This window comes from Coffea arabica, chromosome 5e (assembly GCF_036785885.1).
Source record: "Coffea arabica cultivar ET-39 chromosome 5e, Coffea Arabica ET-39 HiFi, whole genome shotgun sequence".
Lineage (NCBI taxonomy): Eukaryota > Viridiplantae > Streptophyta > Magnoliopsida > Gentianales > Rubiaceae > Coffea > Coffea arabica.
In genome coordinates this window covers 12,528,281-12,533,789 of record NC_092318.1, presented here as the reverse complement: position 1 = coordinate 12,533,789, position 5,509 = coordinate 12,528,281, and the positions used below count along the sequence as shown (strand labels likewise).

Below are 5,509 nucleotides of genomic sequence, written 5' to 3'. Positions count from 1 at the left end.
TAAACTGTAATTTATACACATTAAAATATCTGTAATTTATACACATTTTGCAACTACTACTTTGTGTTTTCTCTGTAATGAATTTTTTAACTATTGAGAACTTAAGTTTTGTCTTGCAAATCTATACTAGTACAATAGTTTTAAACAAAATTAAACATTAAAATAAATGTTTGAAAAAGAACAAAAGTACATTTATCACTTGCAGTAATGTAACAAAATTTTCTCAACCATTATCAATATTTTCACAAAAGTATTAAAAACTAGCAATTGACAATATTAAAAACTAGCAATTTAATTAGTGACGACTTTTCTTGTCATTATAATCTTGAATAAATTAGTGATAATATTATGTCATCACTAAATTTTCTTTGATTTTGACTTAACAATAATGTCTTATTAATAGCATTTGATTATTTTTAATGAAAGTCTGTTATAACCATAGAATTTGACTTTCGTTATTTTCAATTAATGATGTACTTTAGTGCTGCAATTATAAAAAATTGCAGGGCTAAAATATTTGCAAATTATAAAAATATATTTTCACTTATATGTAATTAACAAATTTTGCCACCTATATTGATGAAAATTTGTGTTTTTGTACTAAAAAATAAAGAATAATACTATAGCAATAAAATCTATGCTTCAAACCAAATTAAAAATAAAAAAAAGCATGATGATTGGTCTCAAATGTTAGGAAAATGATTATTTTTATTGAAACTATGTTATAACCATATAATTTGAGTTTAATTATTTTCAATTACATTGTAGACACCAAATTTTTGATTTTTTAACTTTATTTGTTTAATTAATTTAATAGGTTTATTTGTTTCAATTCTAGGGTTTTTTATTTTTTATTTTATTTTCTTTTATTTTTGTTCTGGTTTATTTTATTTTTTGTCTTCATATTAAATTTCAGAAAACAAAGAAAAAAAGGAAAAAAAGAGAAAAGAAAAAAAAAGAGTGAAAGTGACAAGTGGGGAGACATGCATTGGACAAGTGTCTCTTTTATGTTAGGGACACTTGGTAAGTTTAAGGAATTTTTGGGGGAAAAAAATGAAAAAAGGAAAAGATGGAGTTTTTAGGGCCAAAGGAGAAAGAGAGCAAGGAGAGGCTTCGGACATAAAAAAAAAAGGGGGAAAGAAAGCTAAGCAAAGGGAGCAGAGGGAGAAAAACAGAGAGGGGCGGCTAGGTTTTGGGCATGAAAGCTTCGGCGAACTGGGAAAGAAAGAAAAAAGAAAAAGAGCGCGAGGGATAAAAAGGAAAAGCAGAGGGAAAAGAGGAACCAGGCGGCGGGCTGAGCAAAAAATGGAGGAAACAAGCAACGAAAAAAACACACAAAAGGGAAATGGGGGTTTCAGCTTCAATCATCCGATAAAAATTTTTCCAATCACCACTGCCAAATTTCCCACCACCTCAATCGGCTGCCGGCTGCCACCACTCTCTTTCCACCCTCCGTCCTCAAATTCCCCCCAATTTCCCCAAACGAATCCTCCACAAAAACCGCTCATTTCCCATTCTGCTCCTCCCCACTTCTAATACAAGCCTTTTCTGCCAACGCCTCCACCACAGCCCTTCCCCTTTACCGCCGTCTCTGTCCGCGCCAAGCCCAAAAAAAAAACTCATCCTCAGCAACCTTTCTGTTCTCGGTGAAAAGGGCAAGAACAGCTACGACGTCGAGACTCTCATCAAATTCTTCTCCACCTGCTCCTCTTCCGTGGATGGCTTGAGCAGCAACAGCAGCGGAGATTTCCAACTCACCGAGCCGTCACCACCCATCGGATATCCATTGCCGCCTGCGAATTTCACCAAGAAAGCCTTGTAAGTCGTCTTCCCTCTTTGAACTTCAGTTCCCATTCAAGCACAAACGTCTGAGCTCCCAAAGCATGTTTTCCGTGTCTCTGTTAGTACAATTTTCTTGTTGATTGTTTATGGTTTTAGAATATACAGGCTCTAGGTGTCGATTGGACTGATTTATCTCGTGTTTATAACAAATTTTGGGCTAGTCATAACCTCAATTGAGCACAATATGCTGAAGTTTTTCACGCCCATTTAGTGTTTGATAAAATGCCCGAACGGAAATCTTGAACCAAAAGAGGAGATTTTATGTTTTTTTAATTTGAGAGAGACTCTGGCCAGTCCAAAGCATATATTTTTCCAAATATGGAATCAATGTCCCCTTGTGTCGAGAAATTTGATTTTATTTGACAAAACAATTGGGAAAATAGTTTTTTTTCTCTAGCTATTTATCAAGAAAGAGCATAACATACTATTCACTGATTTTGAGTTTTCAACATCATTCGTATGTTAATATGAAGCTTCATATATAAGGTAAATATGCAAATCCACCGCTGGAGAGAATTCGACATGCTACTTTTCGGTTTTCTTGGTCAATCTTGTTTTCTTTCCGTGAATGAGAGTATATAGCCATGAGAAGTGAAACATAAGATGTTCCCAATGTTGCCTCCAAAGAGGTGATCTATGCGGATGACTAACCACCTTTCTTTAGAAGTTCATTTTCATTCTTTGAAATGTAATTTGTCATTTGAAGTATCTAAAAGTTACCCAATAAAGCCATATATTTGAAATTGTCTCTGAAGCACTATTCAGTAGGCCTATTTGTGAGCAACTGTTGAGTGTTTCCTAAAACATGCCAAAATTGGCTCTTCAACTATTTTGTACTTGTGTAGGTGATGCTGTTCAGTTGACAATTCTAAGATCTTTTCCTTTTGCTGCTTTTTCTTTTTCTTCATATTTTCAACCTTGTGACATCTTTTGATTGTTCTTTTGTGAAACTGGAATCTGGTCTTGATTGTGTTACCTCACCTGAGGGCATATATTTGACCGTTTCACAAAACTTGCCAAAATTGCCCCTTAAATTGTTTTGAACTTGGGGCTGCTGTTCAGTTGACAATACTAAGATATACTCCACTTTGGCTCCTTTTTGCTTTTCTAATTTTAAATTTAAATTTTTTCCTTTTCAACTTTTTTCATATCACTTGCATTCTGGTCTTGCTGTGTTACCTGGGAAAATTAACTTTGGTCTCTTGAATACTTTCAACCTTTTCAAATTAACTCTGGTCTTGCCTAATTCAAATTCATAGTGAAGCTGATGATGATGAATGTAACATCTCTAAGTAAGTAACCCAGGTATTTTATGCACAGAAACTCTAAACTTGATAATACAACGTATAAATTTAATACAGCACAGTTAGATTTGTTCATTAACTTCTTCGGATTAACGGAATTTGCATTTTATATGAATGGAATGGTATCACCACCTGTAACCAAATTAACTGAAGTTGTTTACTGAGTTTAAAAGGTTAAATACATTGTGAGCTGCAGCCTTTTTACCTTGAGCTTCTCTTAGTACAATTGGAAATCTAGTGTTGATGTATTCTTGTAACACAATAAATGTGTTACCAAACACCTGATTGAGCGGAATCAGATAACTATTGCGTGTTTGTCGGTATATTTGCTCCACTCAGTAAATGATGCCGGTAAAGGAAGTTGGCTACAGCTGTTATGATCATTAAAGCCTTCCATTTTCTAAAGGACAGAGCTATAAATTTACCACAGACCTGCATAGACAATATCTCAGTCTCTCTTTCTCTTTCAGTGTCTATATTTTTTATTATGAACATTTATATTTAAAGCCTGGTTCGTCATCATAATCCCTTCAGTAAGTAATTGAACCTCAATAAGATTTTAAGGTCACCAGACATATTTTTAAAGTAAAACTTGTTCTTTAGCTCCCTAATGCAGCAGAAAAAGAAGACAAATTTGACATGTTACAGCCATGGTTTTCCTTTAATGGTGGGTTTTATTTTTTAATTGGGTAATTGAGTTATGTATTTTTTGCAGGAAATCTGCCTAGGAAATATTCAACCTTTGAATGGTTCAATTGGTTCATCCAGGAATTTTCAGCTGTTCGATCTGGTCGAATGCAAACTCAGAGAAGACTAAAAGTCTATGAAACTTGGTGAAAGCCAGCGAAGAAATTGACTAGAAACCAGTCTAGTTTGGCCGAGGTTTTCTATTGGTGCCCTCGATTATATTTGTTCTCTTTTGATGGAGTCCTTGATTTATCAATAGAGAGGTAAAAATCTGATTGTTCATCTGCAATAGTATATTATTTCCAAATACAAGCGACAGACCATTTGGATAGCAATCTTCTTTTTGCCTATGTAGTGACTTGAAAGAAATGAATATAATGCAAAGGGGGCGTTTGTGAACTTTGATTGGTTTCACCTGTTTAGATGGTCTTCACTTTCACATTGTGAGGCAAATAGCTCATTCTCTTTGCACAGTTTAATCCTATAGAGGCATCGTTTCCTTCATGATTTATGAAGCATAAACTCCTAAAATCAAAGAGGGCTAGTACCTCCTGTATTCACACCTCGTACAATAAGTTGCTTTCTGTGTTTTAATATATAAACAACCAAAAGCATAAAGATTAAACAATAATTACTGTGGGAGTCCAATTTAATTGTTCAATAAGTTGAGCTATTTAAAGAAGAAGAAAGAAAATAAAAAAAAACTGTTTTAGAGAGCTCTTTAGTTGAGCTTATGCAGTGTTGTATTTGTATAGATTGGACTGTGATTTCTAACTTCTTGCTGGTGTTGTAATATGTGGGTCCAAATTATATGAGGTTCTTAATGAATTGTAATTTTTGTCTTAATAATCTAAGTCTCATTACTTGTTCTTTATTATTGTACTCCTCCCCTTACCTACTTCTTTTACTCTTTTATGACAGATAAATGCTATTCATACTAGCTTTTGGAAGATATCTATGGTTATGGTTGAAGAATGTTGAAGACAAAATTGCCTTTTGCTCATGGAGTGGTTCATTTAGATGTTCTTCAATTTCTTAAATTGTGATTGCTTTTGTAAATGTACCTTATGTACAAGTGATATTTTGGACAAATGTTATTTTTGTAGGCATTAGTTGGGTAATGTACACTTGAATTTGGCATTTGAGAATGCTATATTATTACCATGTAATCTAATGCAAATACTTTTGGTTATCAATCGTTCATGTTTATTTGTATGATTTGTTTAAAATCAATGATTTAGCAATGATTACAGGCCAAATTATGACTATTAAGCTATTGAGAAATTATCTAATGACAAAAAAAAGTTGTCATAAAATAGAAAATAAAAACTCCTTGTCACAACAGAGACTGTCACTAAATCTAAGCTAAATTTGTGATGACAATTGTTGTCAGTAAAATAGTTATATACAATGGCTTTCGGTGCTTTTTAGTGACGACCTTAAGTAGAGCATTTTTGACAAAAGGTCAATTCGTCAATAAAACACTTCCGAATTGTTGTCACTAATGACTACTATTTAGTGATGACATTTCAGGTCGTCACTAAATAGTTGTCATTAGTGACGACAATCTGGAAGTGTTTTATTGACGACTTGATCTTTTGTCAAAAATACTCTACTTAAAGTCGTCACTAATGAGAACTATTTAGTGACGACATTTTAGGTCGTCACTGTTTACT

General features: G+C 33.5%; 1 long non-coding RNA gene across 1 annotated transcript; it reads left to right on the top strand.

The window, feature by feature from the left end:
- Positions 1 to 1,123: 1,123 nt before the first annotated feature.
- On the top strand, positions 1,124 to 5,092 carry LOC113688539 (uncharacterized). Its single transcript, XR_003447980.2, has 3 exons — positions 1,124 to 1,818; positions 3,862 to 4,096; positions 4,755 to 5,092. It is a non-coding gene; the product is annotated as an uncharacterized lncRNA (long non-coding RNA).
- Positions 5,093 to 5,509: the final 417 nt, after the last annotated feature.